General features: G+C 38.7%; 1 long non-coding RNA gene across 1 annotated transcript; it reads left to right on the top strand.

Annotated features, from left to right (window-relative positions):
* The first annotated feature begins 3,277 nt into the window (after positions 1–3,277).
* On the top strand, positions 3,278–27,161 carry LOC120307394. The gene is made up of 3 exons (XR_005556514.1): positions 3,278–3,814; positions 22,904–23,041; positions 23,812–27,161. It is a non-coding gene; the product is annotated as an uncharacterized LOC120307394 (long non-coding RNA).
* The last annotated feature ends 742 nt before the right edge of the window (positions 27,162–27,903 follow it).

The following is a 27,903-nucleotide window of genomic DNA, read 5'->3' as shown; positions in this document are numbered from 1 at the left end:
AACAACTATGTTACTAACTTAACAACTGCAGTGATTCACAACAACTGTGTCACGAGTTGGGGCAAAATGGGGGCAAAATTCTTTTAATCACTGTTAGCTTACTATTTCATCTAATCCCTCAGCCATGGAACATTTGAGCTAGTCATGCTTTCTTAGCCCAACCTATATCACAGGGACATACTGTGGGAAAAATTGGAGAAATTTTAAGAAAGAAGGGTTGAACATGGACCTCTCATCTGGTCCTGCATCCCTGAGATTTCAGTGAAATCATACAGGTTTGAAACTGTGTTAAGCTTTGCCTAAGTGTCAAATGCAGCTTCAACTGATAGAAAGCAAAGCTCCGAAATAGGTTCATATGTAGAATATAAAAGCAGAATTCAGCACAAATATCTACATGCTATTAATTTTGAATAAGCAGCAAAGAATCCCATGTAATTCTTCTGAAATATCTCTATTGTTTCTAAATGTTTTAATGTGTCAGGCCCAAAATGGAAACTGCTCTCCTTCCTTCTTACTGATTTCATCTAAAGAGTTTGTCCTTCAGCATTTATTAGATTGGCTTGTGTTTCTTCAGATTTTGCTTGATATTATTGTGCTTTTAATACACAAGTATTCATACTGAACATATGCCAGATCCAAGCATATTTTATCACCTCTCTTTGGGGCATGGCAGCTTCACTTCCAAAAGTGTATTAAAATATTTTCATTAAAAGAATGTGGGCTTTGATGCATTTTATTCAGCAGGTATCTATTATTGTTGTTCCAAACATTTTCCATCTATTTGCAGATTATGGTGTTCTCTATCTCTTAATTGGATTACTTTCATTCAGATGAATATTTCAATGTGATTATTAATTTTCTTGACCTTCATGTTTTGCAGGCTCATAAAGTTACAGATCCCTCACTCAAAAGCAGTGTGTAGTGCAACCAAACTGTTATTAAAAGTTTTTGGACCAAAATATTGCTGAGACTAAACAAATTTAGGGTATGGTGTATTGTGTGCAATTTAATTAATTTAATTTAATGTGTTATACAACCCATTAAATTACATTAAATACATTAAATGTAATTATATTAGGCTCAGTAAACCCTGAGTATATATACTCTCTAAACAGAGCTACTGTAGTGATACTGTTGAAGGAAAAGTCTTCATCATGGTTCAGTCCAAGCCGGGAATAAACAACATGGCGACTGCTTTAGAAAGAAGGATGCAGTTTATTGAAGATGAGAGCCAGACAGAAAGATGGCTCTGGAAGAAAAAAGAGAGAGAGCACATGTAGGGAGTGAGTTTTTATAGCCTCTGGAGCCTTTTGTTTGGAGTTGTTTCCTGTTCCCGTTTGAGGTTTTGTATTTCCTGTGTCATGTATTCTGATCTGAGTCTGAGTGTGCCCTTTGGCATCTGTGAGTTAATCCTATTATGTCCTGTCTTAGACTTTGGTGGGGTATGTAGATTTTAGGTGTCTTTTTCTTCTTAATCTTCCAGTTGGGGGCTTCCAACCTTCCTGGATTATTTACATCTGCATTTGTACAGAGCTGGTTTCTGCTTGGGGGAGGGAGACTTGGTGCTATTAAGAAAACTGGGCATGCTGTTCTGCCTCTTTAAGATCCTTTGGAGAAATATAATATTCTGCCCTTTTAATATTTCCTTCTCTAGGGGGCTGACTTCCCACAATACTTTGCTTGTATCTTTGGCAGAGTGATATAGGTGACTAGCTGCCTACTTAAGTGACTAGCCTAGAAGTTCATCACCATTGGATTGACACTGCTCATGAAAGCCTGCATCAAAGCATTGTATATGTTTTAAATTAATTAATTTAATTTAATTAAACATATATATTTATCTATGCAATAGTTTTCTTATAAGGAATAATGGAGATTTGCAGGAGAAAAAAAAAACAAAATTTTAGGCACCTGACATTGAATCTACAATGGGAAAACACTTAAAGAAAAATGTTACTTAATATTTAGGCTGGTTAGTCTAATGCCCAAAATAGAATACATTTATCAGCTCATAATTGCCTTATACAAGTTGAATCAAATTCTGACAAATAACATGTATATTGAAATTTTTAGTTTTCATGAAAGAAAATAGTGAGTTTCAAATTTTAGCCTTTAAGGTCTGAAAAAGAATGGGACCTCCAGAGCTGGCTAGAAGAATAGAATGGTTAATCATTCAGAGGCCAGGATCCATTGACTTTCATGATCTTTGTTCCCCATCTTTAGCAGCCTAAGCAAAATAAATCTATTTATTTTATATAATTTTAATTAAAAAGGAGCCATTTGTTGCATTTCCTTGATAATGTAATCCACTGTTTATGTTTTATTGCTTGCAGCATAATTATGCACTCCTAAGAAAAACAACTCTGAACATTATTCTGATTTCTCCCTCTTTTCCTAACCAATCACAAGCAGGCATTTTTTTGACAAGGAAGGGAGGGGGATATAGGGAGAAGGCAAGTGAGAATTAACAAAGAAAATCTTGTTGAAAGGATGCTTAGACATCCAGGATCTAGACAAAGACCCTTTCTTTTTTTAATCTAGCCTATTTCATTATCAATTGTTTCTTCTTAGGCATAGTCCATTGTTTTATCAATGGACTATGCCTGGGAATAAACAATTGATAATGAATTCTATCATTACAAAAAGTTTACTTCTAATTTACCCTGGAACTTGAACTAAGAGAAGAAAAAAATATGCACATGCTACATTTGTAACTTAAAAGAGAAATACAGCATTAAAAAAAATGAAACAAATTTCAAAAGATATTATGAGCTTACAGCTTTAAAAAAAACAACTGCTGGAATCTGAAGCATACAAGAAGGAAAATAGGGGTTAGCGTGAGATTAGCTTGTTCAAGCCTTTAACAATTTTACAAGAAATATTCTAGAAAGGAGCTGGCTGGGCAAGTGCCATGAGATTAGATCATATTTTCTTTATGTGCAGATATTCTAGAAAGAAGGAAACAGGAAAATACTTTTTTTTTAATTCTACAGAACACACAGCAACAATTGTTAAGAACTACTATAACTCTATTCTTGTTCCCCATAGTAAGGTGGAATTGTCACGCAGGAGTTCATAATACCCTTCAGAGATGCTGTATCACAGATAACCAGATGTGAGATTTTGTGGTTACAGTTAGGGACTAGGAAGCAATTGCTGCAGTACTAGTTTCCATGTGGCATAGCAAATTTCCTATCTGAGCTGCTTAACTCCATCTCTGAACTAACAGTGGAGTCTCCAGGTCTCAGAGTTCTGGAAGATTCTAAATTACCCTCATACAATTCAGTTTGACTAAGGAGTTTGTGGCCACCATGGATCTGAACCAAGTTACTGAGGGCCCAACAAACGTAGTAATTAAAGCTGGGTTCAATTGGTTTTTATTTTGAAGCAGTTGGGACGTGATCTAAAGTGAGGACAACACCATCAATGTCATGTCCAGACAATTCCCTGGTTGTGTTTTTGCTTGCTGGTATTTAGTTTCCCCAGCTACTGGAAGACAGAATATAGTTGACAGTCTGCTCCAGTTAACTAATAGACCTGGATGGGATTGAGTACTTTTTTGGGGGAGGGGGGCTTTCCTAGGATTCTGTTAAGACTGTTTGACTGAGACATTAGTCTCCATCTGGAATGGGTATATAAACAAGACTTTGGACCAAATTATTCTTATGTGGCCTGTTCTTGTTTGTTGATCCCAAATCATTTTCTGATTTTCCAAGGAGATTCAGAAGATGAAATGACAGATGGGACTTTGAGCTCGCCTAGAGAAAGACAATGTGCCAACCCAGTCAAGTCTGTACAATCATATTGTGGTGTTGTGAGTAGCAACATTTAATTATGTTTCTGATCTTATATTTACAGATAGCTGGCTGGCAGCTAGGGGATGGTCACAAGATTATTTACAGAGCCACTATGAAGAACACATTAGGCCAGGGCTTTTCAACCAGTGGTACGGGTACCACCTGTGGTACATTGGCACCTGGCAGGTGGTACGTGACCATCCTAGAAAAGTGGTAGCGGGGGAGGGGAATGAGCTGAACCAGTGGCAGCACCGCACAGGCCTGAGCGAGAGATGGCTGGAGCTGCAGGGCTGTTAGGGCTCAGCGGAAGTGCCAGGATCAGTGCTGCTTTCTAGCTGATCGGCACATCTTTGGGGCTGTCAGGGCTCAGTGGAAGCACCAGGATCAACACCAGGCTCCAGCTAGAGCTCTGCGCTGATCCTGGTGCTTATGCTGAGCCCTGAAGAAGCACCAATCAGCTGGAAAGCAGCACTGATCCTGGCGCTTCTTCTGAGCCCAGAAGCGCTGATCAGCTGGAATGTTGCAGCATCTCCAGGGTCTTGTGATTTACATTCAGATACTTGGCAACTGATTCATATTTATGATGGTCACAGTGTCCCAGGGTCATGTGAAGTGACCAAAACCTGCTGCAACCACCCAGCAGACAGGGGGAATAAAAAACAAATACCCCCACCCCACCCCCACTGCCAATCTTCAACAGAAATGCTCACAACAATGAAAACTTCGGACAGGAGGAAGAGCACCGCCGGGTGGGCAGGCAGGTGTCTTGCTCGGCTGTGGCTTGGGGAGCACTTTTTTCAGTGCCATTATAACTTTGAACAATCACTAAGCGAACTGTTGTAAGTTGAGAACTACCTGTACTTTATCACTTTTTTCCCTTTTTTTTTTTTTTTTGGTCATCAAGTTTTTGACATCTTGTTAGGTGACTGGTGGTACTCGGACATTGCCATATCCTAAAAGTGGTACAATAGATGAAAAGGTTGAAAAGCCCTGCATTAGGCATCTCACAAATAAAGTGATGCACTTTGTTAGACTCTGTCTCCACAGGTCTTGTGTATGTCTAGTTGGGTATGTCTAGTTTAATGAAGAGAAGGACGAGGGGGGACATGATAGCAGTGTTCCAATATCTCAGGGGCTGCGACAAAGAAGAGGGAGTCAAGCTATTCTCCAAAGCACCTGAGGGTAGAACAAGAAGCAATGGATGGAAATTAATCAAGGAGAGAAGCAACCTAGAACTAAGGAGAAATTTCCTTAACCTGTGGAACAACTTGCCTCCAGAAGTTGTGAATGCTCCAACACTGGAAGTTTTTAAGAAGAGACTGGACAGCCATTTGTCTGAAATAGTATAGGGTTTCCTGCCTGAGCAGGGGGTTGGACTAGATGACCTACAAGGTCCCTTCCAACATTATTATTATTACTATTATTATTATTATATCTTTTTTAAAAAAAAGATCAATGGGGAGCTGGCAAGATACACTACAAATAATTTGCTTTTACCATCATTTACATGAAAGCCCTGAGATCCAGATAAGCCCCATACACATCGTTAAGAGTTGCAAAGGGCTGTGCCCACTAATTCATTCAAAACTATTCCTACCCTTTCAGGAAAAAGAGAAAATAAAAAGGTCTTAAACAGTGTTTTCATCAGTTTGCCTTCCAGGAAATGGATGTTGTGAACTGCTATGCAAAAAAACCCCAACTACTTTGTAAACAGAGAAAATCCTTTCACAACACTCATTTCATGAGAAGAACCACAACAGGCTGTCAAAAATTCAGATATGTTTATCAGTACAGAAAGATTTAATTTCTTGGCTGCAGTCCCTATCTACAGTGATCTTGCAGCCCAGGAAGATAAAATCTGTTACTACTTCCATTTCTTCTGCATCTATTTGCCAGGAATTGAGAGGGTCGGATGCCATGATCTTGGTTTTCTTCAGTGCTTTTTTTGTAAAAAAAAAAAAGGTGCCGGAACTCACACATGTCATACAACCCGCCTTGCCTACCCTACAAGGTTCCATCCAAAAAAGGTGCCGGAACTCCATTCAGGGCGTTCTATGGCCAAAAAAAGCCCTGGTTTTCTTAATGTTGAGTTTCAAGCCAACTTTTGCACTCTCCTTCTTCACCCACATCAAGAGGCTCTTTAGTTCCTCTTCACATTCTGCCATTAGAGTGGTATCATCTGCATATCTTAGGTTGTTGATATTTCTCCCGGAAATTTTAATTCCAACTTTTGATTCATCTAGCCCTGCCTTTCTCATGATGTGCTCTGCATATAAGTTAAATAGGCAGGGCGACAGTATACAGCCTTGCCGGACTCCTTTCCAATTTTGAACCAATCAGTGGTTCCGTGTCCAGTTCTCACTGTTGCTTCTTGACCCACATATAGGTTTCTCAAGAGACAAATAAGATGGTTTGGAGGAACGTTGTCCATGGGGTCGCAATGGGTCAGACACGACTTCGCAACTAACAACAACAACAACACAGAAAGATAGCGTAATCTTCTCTAATTTTGTGATCCTTTTTGCACAATAAATTACTTACACAAATGCCAAAACTGAGTTTTCAGGTCCTGATCACATCATCTTCCTCAGATCATGAGCAAAACCTATCAGCACAGAAAAAAATTATGATAACAAATCTCAAAAATACAAAATACAAAAATGCAAAATAATGATTTGCACATGGTGATATAATCACACAAATGCCAATTTTATGTACTTGTGTACTGACTTCTGACTCAAGTATGCAAGTAATTTCAGCATTTCACTGTGCCTTTCATCATTCTCTCCCTCCTCCACACCCCCAAAGCATTCCCACAAGGCTTTGAAGATTCGATGCATGTCCTACCACTTCTGATTTTGATACAGGGAATTCTGATTTAATACAAAAGGCAAGGCACTGAGCCTTTGTAAATGCCAATGGGCAGAGTACCTAAAGATAGAAAGATTACTGTCAATCAAGATTTCTTAGCTTCAGTTGCACTCAGGTGGGGACTAAAGGAACGTTTGCTATTTACAGTCCCTTCAGCGGTGATCCTCTTACCCTAAAGCTGTGTGAATTTATCATCCCAAAGTGGGCTTGACAATTGTGACTGATAACTTCTACCCTAGAATGTCTTCTAATGTTTAAAACTAAAAATAGGTCCATCTCTTAACCAACCAAACTATCCTAGATTGTGTGCTGCTGATGAACTAAGGTGAATGGATGGATTAAAGGAGATCAGCCATGTTGTGTAAAAAGGGCCAATACCTAGTAGAGCAGGTAAGATTTTGAATAGAAGGGAGCACATTCAGCTCTTAAAGCTACACTTTGCTTTGTTTCAAACTTACTGCATCTGAATAGGAGGGTATTTCTTTTGAAGTGTGGTTGAAGATCAATTTGTTTACAGTTGATAACTTCTGGCTAAAAGTGTGAAGCAACTCTTCTAACAAATCTATTGTGCCTGAAGTCATGTATGAAGTGATAATAATAATAATAATAATAATAATAATAATAATAATAATAATAATAATAATAGTAGTAGTAGTAGTAGTAGTAGTAGTAGTAAAGTTGGAAGGGGCCTTGGAGGTCATCTAGTCCAACCCCCTGCTCGGGCAGGAAACCCTACACCATTTCGGACAAATGGCTGTCCAGTCTCTTCTTAAAAACTTCCAGTGTTGGAGCATTTACTGCTTCTGGAGGCAAGCTGTTCCACTGATTAATTGTTCTCACTGTCAGGAAGTTTCTCCTTAGTTCTAGGTTGCTTCTCTCCTAGATCAGTTTCCACCGTTGCTTCTTGTCCTGCCTTCAGGTGCTTTGGAAAATAGCTTGATTTCCTCTTCTTTATGGCAGCCCCTGAGATATTGGAATACTGCTATCATGTCCCCCCTTGTCCTTCTCTTCGTTAAACTAGACATACCCAATTCTCGCAACCGTTCCTTATATGTTTTAGCCTCCAGTCCCCTAAGCATCTTTGTTGCTCTTCTCTGTACTCTTTCTAGAGTCTCAACATCTTTTTTACATCGTGGTGACCAAAACTGGATGCAGTATTCCAAGTGTGGCCTTACCAAGGCATTAAAGAGTGGTATTAATACTTCACGTGATCTTGATTCGATCCCTCTGTTAATGCAGCCTAGCACTGTGTTGGCCTTTTTGGCAGCTGCAGCACACTGCTGGCTCATATTTAAGTGATTTTCTACTAGGACTCCGAGGTCCCTCTCACAGTTACTACTATTGAGCATGGTGCCACCTATGCTGTACTTGTGCATTTGGTTTTTCTTGCCTAAATGTAGAACCTTGATTTTTTCACCATTGAATTTCATTTTGTTAGTTAGTGCCCAGTGTTCAAGTCTGTCCAGATCCTTCTGTATCTTAAGCCTGTCTTCTAGAGTGTTGGCTATTCCTGCCAGCTTGGTGTCGTCTGCAAATTTGATGAGTTCCCCATCTATCCCTTCATCCAAATCATTGATGAAGATGTTGAAGAGTACTGGGCCCAGAACAGAGCCCTGGGGCACCCCACTACACACATACATTCACATAATGAATGTATGTCCTCTATGTTGCTTCATCTATAATGACTACAGTCATTGGATGATAAACATGGATGTTTGCTCCAGTTAGAAGCTAGACTGTCATATCATATAAAACATATTCACACATAAAAACTCTGAGGTTAACTGCTCCAAATCAGTCAACAGCCCCAAGATTAAAAACAGTTTCTTTAGCTGAATTTTTATGAGCTCAAATGTACTCAAGACATAGAGTATAATTAATACTGAACTTTCCTCTAGATCAGGGGTGTCAAACTCGCAATGTCATGTGACATGTCGCAATGTATCGTAACTTTTTTTCCATTACCGGCAATGGGGTGGGCACGATTTCGGCATGACACATCCGGCCCTGGGCTGGCAGTTTGACACCCCTGCTCTAGATCTCCAAAGAAAGAAATGGAGGAAATAGTACTACATCTTACCATCTTAATCTCTATCTCTATCTGTCTGTCTGTCTGTCTGTCCATCCGTCCGTTCGTCCATTCATTATTTAGAAAATTTATATGGCCGCCCACTCACACTCAGTGACTCTACATTGCTATAGAAGTGTGCACCTATAGTAGATAGCAGCACCTTTGTCATGTTTCCTCTCTCCTCAAATGATCACAACATTCCTAGCTCCTAGATAAGGAGTCAAAAAGAAGGATGACAGATTGTGATCACCTCAGGGACCCTTTGAGAAAACCCGGGAATATGTTTATATGACTGTTGGCTAAGGCTATTTTGTTATTGTGATGGAATGTATCTGAAAGGGGAAAGTGATGTAATGAACTATAGTGAAGGGACAGTTTCTCAGTGTGAGAGGATAGGCTGCCTACAAAATGGTTAGCACCTGTGCTGCTGTTGTCCTGTCCCATTAAGGCCTCCTCCTAGCCAGCCTAGCCTAACCACTGTTGGATACAAGAGCTGAGCAAAAAGGAAGCTGGGTTTGGTGGTATTAGATGTAGGAGAGAGGGAAGGAGGTGTGTATGTTTGAGGAAATAAAGCAGCCTACAGCAGATAGAAAAAGATACTGTTCTCGAGCATAGGACTCATAAGGAGTAGTAGTTGGGAAGAGCTGTAGGGGGAGGTACAGTAGAAGTGGAGTAATGAGCAGCGAGTACTAGCCTTTGAGTGCTTGTGTGTGTGCCAAATGACTGAGGGACCTGAGTTGCTGTGTTGGCTGTCTTGGGTTTTGGAGCCCACTGACTTGGATATACATAAAAGGATGTGTGACACCCAGGAAGGAGGGAGCACACTGTAAAGAAGGTGGTGAGACAAGAATCAACCCAGCTTGGAGTTGGATCAGAGAAAGAGGAGATTTAGGATAGCCACTCCCTAGAATCTCCCAGGGTATATTCATTAGAGATAGAGTAGTATAGGTTAAGACTCTACTTATATGGTATGAGCAAATAAAGAATTGAACTTTGGTTGTATTGTTCTATGTTGTTCTTGGGCTGAGCCTTACAGTTATATAGTATGGTTACAGTTAGCGTAACGCAAACAATGGGACCATACTATTGCTTCAACTACCCTTTGGCATAAATGTGGCTCCCATTAAAATCTCATTAGTACAGGATAAGCCTTTATCATAGCAGGAGGAATAATTGCACACACAGTTGAGAACATTTAAAAAATGTTCTGTTCTCTGAGCAGACATTCATCATAGCTTCTAAAGAAGTGTATTTGGTTCTTGTCAAAAACTAGATGTCAAAATGTATCCCTCAGTCATAGAGTACCATTCTCTTTGTTGGGAAAGAAATAGTTAAGCATTAGATAGTATGGGGATTTGGTAATGGAAATGAAACTTTTGTCTGTTAACTATTCACTTGCAACCCAGATTATTAGAAACCAAAAATCATTTTTATATGAAGACTATTCAGTGTCTTCTATAAAATAAAATGCAGATCCTTTTATCTTCTTTTCATCCTAATCCCTCTCCTCTGTCTATGTAGAGTTTATAACTATAAAATCAGTTGAAAAAATAAATTACAATTTTGATATACCAAATATCTTTTCAAGCTTTTCTTTTAGACATTAAGGTGCCCTTTTTCTTTTCTTTTATTTTATATTGTCCCATTTCTCAATAGTGTACAATTACTCTGCATACCAACTGATAAGAAATGTTAATTCTCCTCTCTTTATTTCCTCAGATGAACTAATTTGACATACAAATTTTTTTCTCACAATTTTTTTATATGTTGAGGTGAACTGTGTGAGATTAACCTGAATACTGCTAAGTCTGAAGAATGAATTTGAATCCAGCCTGTTCTATCAGGATATTCCCTATCCACTAGACATAAGTATATGTCTCAAATAAAGCAATTCTTTTGAACTTTTAAAAGTTGTTTACTTTGTTTTTATCTACTCAAATACATAGCTTATCACAAAGAACAAAAGTTAGCTTTTGACATATTTACCAAAAGCTTCGTAAATGTAGGCTTCCAATGCAATCAAATTGCAGAATAAGGTCTGTGGGAGAAGCTGCTGAAATTTTGTTTTATAAACAACTGTAATGAATTTCAGGAAATTTCTGCTATCAGAGTCTAGTACAAGTAGCTCCCTTACATTCATACATATAATATTATGGAGAAGCAACTTAGGAAAGCCATAATTGCAGTGCTTTATTTCTAAAAAAAAAAAAAAAAAAAGGTGCCAGAACTCACATACTTTATACAACCCGCCTTGCCTACCCTACAAGGTTCCATCCAAAAAAGGTGCCGGAACTCCGTTCTGGGCGTTCTATGAGAAAAAAAAGCCCTGCATAATTGAAGACATATTTAGCATTCCATTTTTGTTCTCAAGCTATTTCCCAAGAACAGGCAATTAAGTCAGATGCAAATTCACAACACAACATATGTTTGTAAGGATGAAGAGGAGATACCAAGAGGAAGTGGAAAGCAGTGACTTTGGAGAAAAATTTATATACACACGTATATATGCTACCTGTTTTTTTTCCTAAATAGTTCTGCTTTCTGAGGCAGCAGCTCACAGGGTTTTAATATATAGACACAGTTGAATATAACGTGCTATTTTTAGGTTCCTTTCGCATAAGGCATACAGTTTTCCTTCTGACAAGAAAATCTTTCTTGCTTAGAAATTTTTTTATTCATGTTATTCTTATTATTAATTTAGATATTTTTATTAATTGTAATAGACTCATCCTAATGAAATAGTGGAGAATTTATCACAAATTTTCATTTAACTTGCCAGTATGATATAGTAACAAATGATTATCAGTATTTCATTTATCAAGTAATTTTTGTTGTAGCAAAAGTATGGGATATCGAGCTCTTCGGTATGGAAGTGCCATGGGATGCTGGGATAAAATTCCCACTTCTGATATAGATCTTTATTCAGTGGTGGAGAAAAAGGCAGTGCACAGACACAAGCCAGTCTTTTTGACATATTTTGAACAGACACAGGCCTGTCATGCTTCAGCAAAATCCACTACTCTCCAGGTCATATGATTGTAAGGCTATGATTCACTCATGACAAGTATTTCTAAAGCATTTATTACAATATATGTATATGTAAATCAGGGTATAGTACTGGTTTGTATAAAGAAATGGAGAGACATGGAATCAAATTCTTGTTTAGTCATGAAGCTCATTGAATGATTTTGGGCCTTATCTTTCAGGCTGATTGTGTGGTGGGTGAATGGGAGTGAATTTCCAGTTTTAAAAGATTGGGTAATACCTTATGAAGCTCTCAGGTATGTAATGTAATTATATGATATATGATATGATATAAGGCAGATTTCCTTCTTCAACTCTATACATAAGTCCCTCTTAGTTTCATCCCATCTGATATATAACCTTATCATTGGAACTCAGAATTTCTCTCTCTCATTGGTTATTTGTACAGAGTAGGGCAATTGCAGAGTGTTTCATATAAGGAGGCCTTCTATGGCCTGTTTTCATCTTGAAATCATACAGTGATTAGGTGTCTAGCATTTCAACATTCAATGTCTTACTCATGCTTCACAAAATTCAAGGGATGTAATTTTGGTGAGAGTGAAATTGTTACTATGGCTTACCAAGTGGGGAGTTCCCTGTATTCAGCAATTGTTATATGAGTAAAATTTTTAAAAAACAATAAAGGTTTTGTCAGCTGCCATAATATAGGATATATTTACATACACCTGTTGGCAATACCAGCTGCCTTGGCTCACTAATTACCCTGGTATATTAGTTGATTTTATTCACAAGTTTCTTGATTTTATCAGTTGAGTATATCAGCCTTGGATGAAAAGATGTATGACTTAGAATATGTTCTTGTGACATGCTAATTATGAGACATTTGTTGGTGCTTCTTTCTAAAGTGCCCATTAAAGCAGTCGGCAGTGATACATTTTCCTCTAAGTGTAACGTGTTTCCTCTAGCCAATTAAAACAATAACATTGTTTATAAAGTGCTAGGTTTTAGCAATTAACAATCCAGGAAAGGATGCTGATATAACACTGTCATTGTAGTTACACAACCTCCAAACATGGCTGAGCATCCAAACTTGGAATGGAATGCAGGGGGTGAGATCCAACATCTGTAAATATAAACACATTACAGCTGTGCTGAATCAGTCCTGTTCCCATATCAGCTAATACCACCGGAAGGCCTGCAAATACAGCATGAGCACAACAACCTCAATCATGTTTCTCAGCAACTGATTAAAAGTGGATAGATCATCCCTGAAACAGCTTGTGAATGATAGACATTCAGATTTTATCTTTACAAACCTAATTTTTTATTTAAAATTAGACACATTGGAGGTGGAAGACTTTTTGGGGTAGCGGTTAGAGGCAGCAGGCTAAAAACAACCAGACTGTGAATTCTAGTTCCACCTTAAGCCAAAAGCCAACTGGATAGCTTGGGGCCAGCCAGTTATTCTCTTAGCCTGAGGAAGATGGCCATGAGAGATGACTTCCAAAAATCTGGCCAAGAAAACTACATGGACTTGTACAGGCAGTTGTCAGGCATCAAAACTGATTCAAACATAAGTTGGAATAAATAAATATCAAATCAAATATTTATTATGGTCATAGACCAGAATAAGGAAGGTGGGATACAGTCATTAAAAAGCATCAAGAACATATCAAATCCAAAATCTGTATATATTGATGCAGAAGATAAAAAAGAAATGTTAGAAGAGAATCTAAAGTACTAGAATTTAAAACTAGAATCCAAAATCTATATATTGATGGTAAAAGATGTAAAATAAATATAAGTTAGAAACAAAAGCATTTATAAAAAGCAAGAGTCCAAAAGGAGCAGGAGCATTAGATGAGTATAAGGGAGCATAAAAGGTTAGTATGTGGGAGACTATATGAAGTTACAAAGCACTTTAATATGGTGAATTACCGGTAAGTGCTCATTAGCTCTAGTTTCTAGCACAGGTCATCATCCAACAAATTTTGAGTGCTGCTGCCCAATATTGTACATTGTAGCAGGGTTGTTATTTGAAAGCAAATGGGATGATGTAAAAATATCCTGTGTGCCCTGGGTATTTAAGCAGTAGTGGTGAGATGAATGTCTCTGTAGAATAGGCACTGGAGAAGCACATGCTTTGTTGTTCCAGAGTCACAGGGGCAAATGTGGTAGATATCTTATTGAAACAAACTCTACATCTCTCTTGAGTTGTTCACTGTGCAGAGAAATGAAAGTGATCTTGATGGCCCATTGACAGAGAGAAATACAGACTTTAGAGATCGTCTTATCCTTTATGTTGACTGAGAAGAATAGAAAATGCTCCTGAAATAGGTTGAAAGGCTGGTGGCTCTGAAAATTAGTCAAGCCTTAGGAGGGACTGGGAAATTTAACCCTTTTTAAAAACACCTATAAAGAGAGCTCCTTTTTAAAATGTCCTTTTCTTTTTCTTTACTTCTGCCTCACTCCCCCCACCCCATCCTATTTTTTTTTCTTTTTTGCTGGCTTTGCTGGGAGGGGAGTGTGCTTGTAAATTTGCAGATTATTCAGAAAGAGGAGGCCTATCCTGTGAAATCACTTAGAGAGGCCAGGCTTAAATTTCTATTCTCAGAAGCAGTGAGAAAAGTCTTCTCTGGGGTGCTCCAACAATGGTCTGCTGTTCTATTGAAATAGTGTGTTTGGGCAACTTTGTCTTGGTGTTCAGAAAGGCACTAAAGACTTTTCTCAAATGTTAGATGGAAACTGGGCAGCCAGTGTTGGATCTGACCTGATGCTGAGTTTTAGGCTAGCTGAGATGGTGAGCCTGTTCCTTATTAGAAGGAGGATTGGCTTAGCTGAGAAGGGATGGATGCCTTATATTTAATATGTTTTTAATTGTACACTGCCCAGAATTGTTATGAGAGGACAGAATAGAAATTGTGTAAAATTGGATAAGGGGATTGATGGGGAACTTATCAAATTTGCAGATGATACCAAGCTGGCAGGAACAGCCAACACTCCAGAAGATAGGCTTAAGATACAGGAGGATCTTGACAGACTTGAATATTGGGCGCTTTCTAACAAAATGAAATTCAATGGTGAAAAAAGTAAGGTTCTACATTTAGGCAAGAAAAACCAAATGCTCAGGTACAGTATAGGTGCTACCTTGTTCAGTAGTAGTAACTGTGAGAGGGATCTCAGAGCCCTAGTGGAGAATCACTTAAATATGAGCCAGCAGTGTGCTGCAGCTGCCAAAAAATCCAACACAGTGCTAGGCTGCATTAACAGACAGATAGAATCAAGATCATGTGAAGTATTAATACCACTTTACAATGCCTTGGTAAGGCCACACTTGGAATACTGCATCCAGTTTTGGTCACCATGATGTAAAAAAGATGTTGAGACTCTAGAAAGAGTACAGAGAAGAGCAACAAAGATGATGAGAGGACTGGAGGCTAAAACATAAGGAACGGTTGCTGGGATTGGGTATGTCTAGTTTAATGAAGAGAAGGACGAGGGGTGACATGATAGCAGTGTTCCAATGTCTCAAGGGTTGCCACAAAGAAGAGGAGTCAAAACTATTCTCCAAAGCACCTGAAGGCAGGACAAGAAGCAATGGATGGAAACTGATCAAAGAATGAAGCAACCTAGAATTAAGGAGATATTTCCTGACAGTTAGAATTATTAATCAATGGAACAACCTGCTTCCAGAAGTTGTGAATGCTCCACCACTGGAAGTTTTTAAGAAGAGACTGGACAGCCATTTGTCTGAAATGGTATAGGTTTCCTGCCTGAGCAGGTGGTTGGGCTAGAAGACCTCCAAGATCCCTTCCAACTCTGTTGTTGTTGTTGTTGTTGTTGTTGTTATTATTATTATTATTATTATTATATCTACATCTCTACATTTTAATAAATAGGATCTTGCAGACCTAGTTCTTTCATTTTGGGAACTGTAGCTATGTAGTGGAATGTATGTACATATATGCATAGAAATGTACAAGCATGTTGCTAATTCATGTAAAATGAGAATCCCCAAGTTTGGTTTTACCTGGATCTGCTAACTTTAGATGGACAAGTGGGAAGCCATTAGACAGGATTTTTTCTTCTGAAGGAAGAGCATCTTTAATTTAGATTTATCTTCCTTTCAAGTTTATATGATCTTTCAGTGTGCATTATTGTAGAGAACATACATTGAATTCTGTCAGATTTTTATATTTAGATTACCACAAGGAGAAGCCCATGTTTAATGAGTTTTGTGAAAATATCTTAGATTTACGTCTCTCTGTTTCACACACAAACACACATACAGAGAGAGAGAGAGAGAGAGAGAGAAGAAAATAAAGCTTGAGTTCTGCTGTGGAAATGTTCACATGAAGAAATGCTTGAGGAACAAATATACATGTACTCTTCGAAGTCAGGAATAGGATTTTCACATAAGGCTTATGTTACATATATTTTTTATTGTTTCTATTTGATCTTAATTTTCATGGGAGAGAAAATAGGAGGCATTCATAATGTCATTGACTGTTCTATGATAAATTCATTGGATTATGGCTTCAAGGGAAGGAACAGCTAGATAAGTGGTTCTCAACCTTTCTAATGCCGTGACCCCATAATACAGTTCCCCATGTTGTGGTGACCCCCAAGTGGGTGTGGCCACCAATAAGAGGGAGTAGGAAAGCTAGGGAAAAGGGAAAAAAATGGCGGACAGTGTGGTTTGGTGACCCCCATGAAATGGTCATTCGACCCCAAATGGGGTCCCGACCCACAGGTTGAGAACCACTGAGCTAGATGAAGTGTTCTGCGATAAGGTTGATCTACTGATATTAATCTTCAGTTAACCGTTGCTCATTCAAGCAAAGCTGATCACAACAGCAGCAAATAAATTAATACATATGCTTGTATGTGGTGAACCTCCTAATATACATTTGGAGGTGGGGCTTATGTTGAGAAAAGCTGAATATAACCACCCTAAAATGAAAGAAAAGCTAATATAGAGCTTAACTTGATTAGGGAGGTTCTGACACATTTCAACACTTTATCTTTTCCTTCTTCCCTCCTTTCAGTTTCATTCCTTTTTAAATAAATGAGTCAAATGCTGAATGTTTGATTTGAGTCAGAGAAAATAGTAGCATTGTTCCACTTAATACCTGCAATTCTTTAAAAAGTTCTTTACATTTTCCCCAAGTGCCTAAACTAGTATACCTCTGTATTTTTCTGATGGTGACAACAGTCATGTTGCTATGAATAGGCTGCAGGCATATTTGAATATAACTGTGTTGAGGAAGAGAAAAAATGTTTCTATCTTGCCTGCTGGTGGTGATGATGCCTTTGAGTCATTGCTGGTGATTTTCTGCACAGTTTCATTTAGTTTTCTTGGCAACATTTTTAGACATGATTTGCCTTTGCCTCCTTCCTAGGGCTAAAAGAGAGTGACTCACCCCAAATCACCTAGCTGGCTTTGTGCCTAAGGCAGGACTAGAACTCACAGTCTCCTGGTTTCTAGGCCAGAGTCTTAACCACTACCAAACTGGCTTTCTTTTCTCTGAGATACATAAGGACATCTCTCTCTTTTTTGCTCATTGACCTTTCCCACACAACTGTTTTATTGTCATTTTTAGACAAGGATGCCACATCAAATGTTTATTACTGACTGAAATGGTAACAAGTGCCTTGCTTTAAACATGTAAGGCTTTAGCTACTCAAACACATTATTTCCTATTGTTTTTCATATGTAATGTTTAGGGCATGAAAGGAAACAAATGTAATGTTTGATGTTACTCTGGCGAGACTGAAAAACTGTCATAAACATTCAGTACCTGAATATGAGAAAAAAAATCAGAAAAAACAACACAGTAACAGTATGATTTCAGACTTTAACAAAAAATGTTATTGTTTGGAGGAACAGAGAATAATATTCTGTAGAGTCCATTGTTAAATGTTCTCCTGTCCCTGTAAAACAGCAACCATACACTACAAAATATATTTTCTTAAATACTATTATACAAGGTAACATGTTTCACTTCTATAGCAAAAGAATAGGAGCTAGTAATTTCTGATTACTGTTTTGTGGTGTTTTTGTGCAGCTGTATGTATGTGTGTGTTGCTTATTATCTTTTCTTTAATAATCTATCTGAAAATGGAAGAGTCAACCTTTTATAGCCATTCTTCTCAGAGTGATATTCTGGTAAAAGAGCTCAGGTGGCATGGATTGGTGGCCAAGAACATAAATAGGGTGTTCTCTATTTCAAACATCATCTGAATTAATAGTTAAAGTTCTGCTTCTGCTTCCTTCATATTTTTAGGAATAGCCATAATTTGTTATTTCTAATTTTTGTGCATTATATAGGATTTTGTTTAAGGTAAGTTAATACTATTAATATTACCATGCACTGTGTGGCTTTAAATTACAAGAAGGCATTTTATTAATCTTTTGGGACATTTACCACTGGCATACCCGTTTAGTTTAATGAGTGGAAATGTCATCTTTCTATGTGGAATGAAATTGGCCCAATAAAATAGGTTGCATGTAAAAGATTGAATTATTTTTAAGAAGTTGTCAAACAAGGTGGGAAAATTTACATTTGGAGTTTAATATAGATATTGACTTGAAACAAATTAAAGTTGAAACTTTGTCAGTAAAGTACTTTTAATTTACCTTTAAGTTAAACCCAATTCAATAAATAGATCTGATTAAACCTCATACTGTAGGTCTATATTATTAATAATAATAATACCTCCAAATCACAAGACATTGGTTTTATTCTTATTCTTCCCCTCTGCAGTTTGAATATAAAGTATAAAAGATTAAAAAGAGATTTTCATAGATATCCCAGCCTTTGAACTACCCAAGGAACTGAAACAGCAAAGTTTTGCTGTCAGGCAAACTTCCACACCAGCCACCTTTCTTTACTCTCACTTCACCTCTTTTTAACCTCACACCCCACCTTCTGTAAGGGAAGGCAAAAGACTCACTCACCCTCTTGTGAAAAATGGCCTCCATATTTATGTGTCTCCCACTGCCACCATCGGCTTCCACACCACATATATAAACAGAGTGCTTTTTTTGTCATAGAACGCACCGGAACAGAGTTCCAGCACCTTTTTTTGATGGATTTTCCAAGTTTTAAAAGTAACTTTTGAAAAATTTGATGTTTAGTCCATATGGACCTGAATTGCCCTGTTGAGCATAGCAGGTCGGCAGCAAAATCATTAAAATGATGCATACAGGCTGCTTGTGGGTCGAGTTTGATGCATGCGTACTTTGTCCATGCTGGTTGTGATGGCGCTGCTAGACTTGTGGTACTGCTCAGCTTGTGATTGGTCATGTGGTCGCGCGCTGAGTGCTTACTGCAGGCGGCAACCGTTATGTTTTATTACACAACTGACATGTGTGGGTGTGTGTACAGTGATTGACTACATGTGAAAGGTAAATAATTTATTTTTAAAAATCGGTGAATTGAAAATCTTTTTTAATTTTTAGTGTAAAATTTACTACGAGCATTTGCCTTAAATACAATAAATTAAATTTATGTTAAGAACTGAATATATATTTTTTTAAATAAAAGATTAACAAGATGTGAATTCTGGCATCTTTTTTCTTACAAAAAAAGCATTGTATATACATACACACACATGCATATATACACACACACACATATATACACATACATATACATATATAATTTGATTATCATAATATAAAACAATTTTTTAAAAAACAGCCTGCAACAGTTGCAGACTAGACATTTCTTTGATTCAGTATATCATCCAAAATTTGAACAAAATCTAAATCCAGAACTGATTAATTTTCAATTATTTCAAAAAGTTATTAGAGAAGTAAAAGTAGATATGGAAGTTATGTAAAACATGTCTTTCCAATCCCTTACTAGACCGTTACTCTGGAAGGTATTAATAGTAGCTCCATGTTGTCAAATTGCACTCCCATAGGAATGTCCTGCTGATAAAAATTCTGATTTTTTTTTCCTCTGCTGCTCCTAACCTCCTCTGGACCATTTTCAAACTCCAACTTTTTTGTTGTCCTTGTTGAGTATGCTCTCTTCCATACCAAAATTTGCCCTTTTTTTAACATTTCTGGAGAGTTAACATTTTGGTGGATTCATCGGTGTCCATAACAAAACATGATGCCATCGAAATTAAAAAGCTGTGATTACCTACATTAGTTTTGATCTTAGTGCCATGACATTAACATGTATGTGCTATCCTTTGCCCTTCCACAGGGAATTAAATACCTTCAATGGTATAGATCAGAGCTTTTCAACCTTTTCACAGATTGTATCATTTTTAGAACATGACAATATTTGAGTACTACCAATGCTTAGCAAGGTGTCAAAAACTTGATGACTAAAAAAAGGGGGGAGATTTTGGGTTTTACTGATCAGATTCATTTGTTGTTATAGAAATGGCTAGTTTATACTATTATGGAAAAGTAAAAAATTGAGATTTGATGTTAATGCTTCCTTCTACTGCAACAGAGGAAGTTGGAAGTCAATGCCTTTTCTTTTCTTTTTCCCTTCTCCCCCTCACTTTCCCCCCACTTCTTCCTCCCCACTGTGTCCTACTATTTGCTTTTGTATTTTAGTATTTTATTCTATAATCTAATAAAATGTTACAAATTGTAAAAAAAGGTGGGGAAAGTACTGGTTTTAATTTCTTCGTTGGAGGTTCCTTTGCTAAATCACTTTCCCTTTGCACTGACAAATGTATGATGAATTTATCCATATTTGTTAATATGCACCACGACGTTGGTGGTCAGCTGGCTGGTCAACCCTTCTTCCTCTCTCCCTCTCCTCTCTTGTCTTCCTCCCTGCCTGCTGGGCTCTCCTTCCACAGCTTCTTCTTTGTCCCTTTCTCTTTCCCTGTTGTCTTTTTTTCCCCTCTCCCACCAAAACCACCTTCTTTTATATCCTCTCCTCTCTCCCCCTCTTTTTCTCTTCAGTGCTACTCCAGTTGATTCCTCTCCTCAAGGCTGCACTTTTTTTCCCCCGTTGTCTTTTTTCCCCTCTTCCTTTCCTGCCAAAACCTCCTCCTTTTATATCCTCTCCTCTCCCCCCCTTCTCTTCCAGAAGCCCCAGTCAGCTGGAGGCTAGCACTGATCCTGGGGCTTCTGCTGAGCCCTGACAGTCCTGCAGCTCCAGCTGTCTCTGCCTCAGGCTTGTGCGGCACTGCCACCACTTCAGTTCATTCCCCTGCCCCGCTACACATGTCTAGGATGGTCACATATCATCTGCCAGGTGCCAAAGTACCACTGGTGGTACACATACCACCAGTTGAAAAGCCCTGGCATAGATTACAGGTTGTCTTTGATTTACAATTGGGATTGGAATTTTGGTTGTAAGTTGTGGCATCCATGTGACTGGATCCATTTTTTTCAACCATTTTTGCGGTGGTCATCAAATGAATCGCATGATCATTAAGTGAATTCATTCTTCCAAATGGGCTTTTTTTTTTTTTGCTGGAAGCCAGCAAACATCCTAGCAAATTGTAGTCATGTGACCATGGGATGCTGCAACTGAGCTGATTGCCAAGTGGTTGAAATGTAGTAATGTGACTGTGGACTGAGAGGGGAGTAGTCTTACGTTTTACGATGGTTGGAAGTGCTTTAGGGGTATAAAGGGGCTATGTTTCCAAGACTATCGTAACTTTGAAGGGTTGTTAAACAGCCGACTGTAAGTTAAGGACTACCTTTACTATGATGACCTTTGGTTACATGGTTTTCAGGATTCTGGCTTGGTTGGGGTCCCCCCCCCATCACTTTTGGAACTAATCTTTCCTGCCACTTCTAAACTGATCTGTTATACAACAATTTGTAGAGTTGGAAAGACCTAGCCAAACTGTCTAAACTGCCAAAAAGATGTCCTGATCATTATCCATTTTGTCTTCTTCCCTTATGTCAAATTTGGGTTTTTCAATAATACTTTTCAAGTGATTACAAACTGAAAAAAACAAAAAAATAACTCAGGGCAAGTATGGAGAAATCAAAGAGATGCTGGACCTACCTGTGCTACAGAGGGCCTTGCTGTCTCATCTTACCTTAGCTGAAATGAAAGGTTGGGAATGAAGGCTTATGTGCTGCTAAGCAGTCAGCTAAACCCTGCATGATCACATAACCACATTCATAATAATCATACTTACAGCCTTGATATATACAAGGAAAGATGCTCCCTATCGGGTAAGAAGCATAAATCTGTCTTCACTCCAACAGGGAGATACTATGTTTTTCCCATTCTATTAAAACAGTTCTTTATTGGGCTGCAAAGAGCGCAGTGGATCTGGAGATGGATCCCTGGAGAAAGTTAAAACCTCTTCCCATTAGAGATTTTGACTGAATTCACTATATAAGGGAAGTCAAACTTCTCCCACTGGTGTTATTAATGCAGGCAAGATGCTGTTTCTACTGTTATTAACAATGGAGAAACAGCAGTTAGTTACATTAAGATTGCTGGCAAGAGTAACAGCACAAGGAATTGCACCAATCAATACCTGTCATGCAGAAATATGAAAATAATGAGCATTGCAGATTTCTCACTGTTCACTGTTTTTATATTTCTTGCTTCAACCTGGAAATGGATTGTATTCTAGCATTTGGTATTGGTTGTATAATTCTTCCTGGAGAGTTCTTTCTTTCTTTCTTTCTTTCTTTCTTTCTTTCTTTCTTTCTTTCTTTCTTTCTTTCTTTCTTTCTTTCTTTCTTTCCTTTCTTATATAATTTTTACTAAAATCTTTAAAACCAGAAGATAAAAGCTAACACAAAATCATGGAAAGGAAGGAAAAAGAAAAAGAAAGAAATCAAAGCAACATCAAATGGTATAAGAAAGGGGGGGGGGAGGTTTAGAAGAATATATGTGCTGTAGTATTAGTAATTAATAAATAGTCATAGAATTAAACTTAAAAACATCAAAATGGCAAAATGGATACAACAATGGATCGTTGCTATTTTTCAATCAATATGTGTCAATGGTTGATCAATATAATCATCAAACTATGCAAGGCTTGTGTTGTAGGAAGTAGTTATATTTCTATCCCATGGAAGTTTCCTAAAGTGGTAAGCTTAGTGTTCAATAACACTAAGCTTACCTCTTTTACCAATTATGGCTATTACTAGAATTGATTTGCCAAATTCTGGATATCTGATGACAGAAAAGAAGATGTATGTATCTCTTTGCTATTTTTGCAGCCCAGATGTGATAGGGGAGAAGACAACAGAGGAGAGGAGAGATCATTTGGAATAAGGGAACTAGAGTAAAATGACAGTGTTTTTTGAGCATGGACAAGAGTCTACTCCAGAGAACCCTTCTACATATGATATGCTGAGGTTAGTGTTAGAAACTTGGACCCAGGGTAAACATAGGAGATCCCATTAGCAATAGCAATAGCATTTAAATAAACATATATGGCTCCATAGAGCTTTACAACATTCTCCAAATGGTTTACAAATGTCAGCATATTGCCCGCAACATTTTACCGACCTTGGAAGAATGGAAGGCTGATTGAACTCCTGGCTGTGGGCACAGTTAGCCTGCAATAATGCATTCTAACCACTGCACCACCATGGCTCCTTCCAACTACTTTGTTATGGAGGGGAAGTGTTAATAAGCACCACTATTGCCATCATTTTATTGAGAGAGAGAATCCTATTTCTACTTACAAAATCAAACTAAAAAGGAAAAATGCAACACTTTAAAATGAAGGCCAGTTTTTTTCTTTTTTTAATATAGTTAGTGAAATTTCTCTCTCAAAGCAAAAGTGTTTCTTTCTAATCCAAGTGCTCCTTCTTTAGAAGTTTTACTTAAATAGACTTCTAACTGACCTTCTGTGGTCTTAGTTTGCTGGTACTTTTCCACATGACAAGTTAGTTTGACTCAGCTATTCCTTTATGCAGGGCATCAATCAGATTCTTTATGTGCAAGTGTGGGCATGGTACAGTGATATTTGCACAACTATCAGCAAATCATAGTTTCAAAATATAGAAAGCAACAGAAAGGAAGAGCCACATTAGTACTGCTTCTCTGGTAAAGTATTATGAAATTGTATTTATACACAAATAAATAATTATCTTAATGTTCTCTTTCTTTCCTTCTCTAGCTGGATATGCCAGTCTGTGGAGAGATTGTGAAAAGCCCCACCCTTGACTGAAAAATCAGCTCCATTTCAGGAAACATTTTTACTGATTAAGGCTTCTGTGGCACTACTTGCTTCCTCCTAAACTGGGGAAAAGGACATATTCTTGTTCTAATTCCATTTTAAGATGACCTGCATACATAGATTGGAGTTGGCAGGGCAGGGAACACCCTTCTCAGATGTTCTATTTTTGAGTTCCATTTTCTGAGGACTCACTTTAAGTCCAAACCAATTATAGGCAAGATTTACCATGCAGAAAGAGCACTCTGTCAGTGAAGTTAAAATGAAACCCTAAGGAAGTTCTTTCCCTGTGACAAATGCCTCATAATTTGAGATAGAACTAGAAAGAAGTAGGGATCTGACTTAATTTCACATGGTTAATGTTAGGTAAACTCTAGACTGCCTGTCTGCAGAATTGTAAGTTTGTGTTTGGGGCAGGAATAACTGCTTTAATTCTATTGGCCGCCACCTATCGGCAGTCTGTATAAATAGACGTTAAGCAGCTGTTAGAGCTGCTTCTGTGTTAACCAATAAACATGTTGTTATTTTCACCTTCGCCTCCTCAGTGTCTCAAAGATCCCAGTACATAATGGCGGATCAACACAAAAGCCCTTAGCAGCACAAGGCATTGAGAGGTCAGTAACAGCTGACCATGGCCAAGGTCGGCAAGCTGTCGGAGTTCAACATGTCGCAGCCTGAGAGGTGGAGCTCGTATGTTTCATGAGTCGAGAACTATCTAAGAGTGAACCCAGTTAACGAAGATGTTTTAAAGGCTGCAACTTTACTTTGCGTGTGTGGCCAGGCAACCTTCGATATAAATGAAAACTTGGTTGCTCCAGCTATACTAGAGTCGGTCGCCTACCCCAAGCTCAAGAAAAAGCTCAAGGAGCATTTCGAGCCTAAGCTCTCCATCATTGCATGGAAACATGCGTTCGAACAAAGAGAGCTGCAACCAGGACAGTCAGCTGCTGAATTTGTGGCTGTGCTTTGACAGGCGTCCAGGGTCTGAAATTTCACAGACCTAGAAGAGAGGCCTAGAGACCATCTGGTATGCACTTTACAGAACAGGGATCTCCAGCAGAAATTGTTTGCGAAGGAGACCTTGACATTCCAGGATGCTCTGAAAGAGGTAATGGCAGAAGAAGCTGCCGGGGAGCCGTCAAACCTTACAACCCTCCAAGAATATTCCCAGCCCAGCAACTGTCCACCATGAAGATGCGGAAAGAGCCGACAACCCAGACAGGGACAATGAGGTCAACTGGCTGCAGAAGCTACCAGAAAGAGGGTGGCAGTCACTGGTTAAGGCAGCGCCCTTCCCTAGCTGTGTGGGCTGTGGTGGCAGATATCGGTGCTCAGAATGTAGATTCTGTACAGCAGTGTGCTGAGCAGGTGGCAAACAAGGCCACCTCACCAGTGTCTATAAAGGTCGCCAGAGGGATTCTCTACAAGAAGAATTTCCCAGGAAAGGTACAGGGGCCCCGGGGCAAAACAGAGTTGGATTTTGCTCCAGCAGAAGGAGCATTTTTAGAACAGGAGCCCATCGTTCCCTTAAAGAAAAGCTTAGGCTTAAAGTCAAGCTTCAAGGAATTTCATGTTCCATGGAATTGGACACCAGGTAAGCCCTTTCCATAGTTTCTCAAAGAACTTTTAACTACATCTGCAGTCGCAGCGGCAAAAGAGTCAAACTCAAGCCGTCAAATCTAGTGTTGACAGATTTTCAAAATTCCTGTGTAGCAGTTAAAGGGGAGGCTATGCTAACAGTACAGTTCAAAGAGTTTGAGGGTTCCCTCGATGTCATGGTAGTCGAAGGCCATCGCACAAGCCTCATTGGTTTAGACTAGTTTGATGCCCTGGGCATCCACGTGACTGGCATAAATAAAATGCAAGCAGCGGACCTGATGACTGTTTGCCAGGAATATGCTGATGTCTTCAACCTTAGCTTAGCCAAGTACAAGGAAGCTCCAATCGCCCTTCACCTTGACCCAACCTTAACCCCAATCAGGATCAAGCCTCGCACAGTGCCTTTTGCCCTCAAATCAAAAATTGATGCAGAGCTGGAAGAGCTGGTGCAACAAGATGTGTTGCAGCCAGTAGATAGCAGTTTGTGGGAAACTCCCATAGTCACAACACTTAAGTCCAACAATGAGGTCTGCATATGCGTGGATTATAAGTGTACTATAAATAAAGCACTTCAACAGCATGCATATCTGGTACCTGTAGTTAGCTATATCTTGGTATCATTGCAGGGAGGTCTCATATTTGCCAAATTGGATTTGGCACAGACATACCAGCAACTGCCCATGGACAATGCCACGGCAGAAGCTCAAACTATAGTAACCCACAGGGCAGCATTCAGGGTTCGTCGCGTGCAGTTTGGGGTCAGTGTGTCCCCAGGTCTTTTCAGGAGTGTGATGGAGCACACACTCAAAAACATCCTCATAGCTGGGGAGTCAGTAGAAATATTACCAGAATGGCTCAAAGCCATCCTTTAGCGTTTCCGCAAAGCGGGGCTGAAGCTTAAGAGAAACAAATACCAAATAGGTGTGGACTCAACAGAGTTCCTCGGTTTTCACATAGATGCTGCAGGCATTCACCCCGCCGAATCTAAGCTCCAAGCTATTCAGCAGGCTCCCAGACCAAAGTCAAACAGGGAGCTATGGGCATTTTTGGGGTTACTCAATTTCTACCATGCATTCCTGCCTCATAAGGCAGCATTGGCAGAGCCCTTACACGGACTCTTGGACAAGAAGGCCCCACGAGAACAGTTTCAAGGCAGTCAAATCACTGTTGTCTTTGCACTCCGTGCTTGCTTATTTTAATGAAAAGCTGCCTATCAGCATTGCATGTGATGCATCTCCTTACAGAATAGGAACCATGTTGAGCTATTTAATGGCCAACAGGAGGCAAGCTCCCATAGCTTATTATTCAAGGACACTGTCACCGGTGAAACACAACTATGCCCAAATAGATAAAGACGCACTTGCCATCGTGGCCGGCATCAAAAAATTTCATGATTTCCTTTATGGTCTCCCATTCACAGTCTTCACCGACCATAAGCCACTACTTGGTCTGGTCACGACAGATAAACAAACTCCTCAGATCCTATCTCCATGGATACTGAGATGGTCCATCTTTCTTGCCGCTTATAATTACAATCTAATTCACAAACCGGGCAGGGAAATGGGCCACACTGACGCGCTCAGCAGACTGCCCCTGCCAATGTTGGCCATTAACATTATTTAAAATAATTAAAACATTCTTTTAATTTTTATCATTTACATTTCATTTTGTCCCTCCTTTGACATCCTTTATTTAATGATTCTATTCCACTATTTCTTTGATATTAGTGTAACTCTTGTCCTGCAGCAAGTTGGCCACAGCAATTTAGCTGCAGTGAGTTGGCCGTGGCGAGTTGACTGTAGACCCTATTCTAAGTGTGTTTAACTGAGCTCATTACGAATAGACCCCACAATTTGGTAGTTTGTTAACTGGCATTTTCTTTTCCTATCTCACATTTTATTTATATTTCTTTTAAAAATCCCCTCTGTTCTTCTGAGCACCAGACACCTTTAAGAATTGTGGAGAATTCTAAAATTCACACATTTTGTGAAGATAATAATATTAGTAGTAATAGTAGTAGTAGTAGTAGTAATAATAATAATAATAATAATAATAATAATAATAATAATAAAAAATTCTGGCTGCACAAAACCAAGCCTTAAGGACAAATGCATATAAAGTCAAAATTGAGAAGACAGAAACAGACAGTAAGTGCCGCCTATGCAAAGAAGCTGAAGAAATAGTGGACCACCTGGTAAGCTGTTGCAAGAAGATTGCACAGACTGACTATAAGCAGCGGCATGACAAAGTAGCAACAATGGTGCATTGGAAGATCTGCAAAAAATATCATTTGCCTGTAAGCAAAAACTGGTGGGATCATAAAATAGAGAAAGTCCATAGAAAATGATAAAATTAAACTGCTCTGGGACTTCAGAATTCAAACAGACAAGCACCTGCAACATAACACCCCAGACTTAACAATTGTCGATAAGAAAG

The sequence above is a fragment of the Crotalus tigris genome, unplaced genomic scaffold, assembly GCF_016545835.1.
Source record: "Crotalus tigris isolate CLP2741 ecotype Arizona unplaced genomic scaffold, ASM1654583v1 scf7180000017775.1145084777:2100578, whole genome shotgun sequence".
NCBI classification, from domain to species: domain Eukaryota; kingdom Metazoa; phylum Chordata; class Lepidosauria; order Squamata; family Viperidae; genus Crotalus; species Crotalus tigris.
This window is presented reverse-complemented; position numbering and strand designations above follow the sequence as displayed.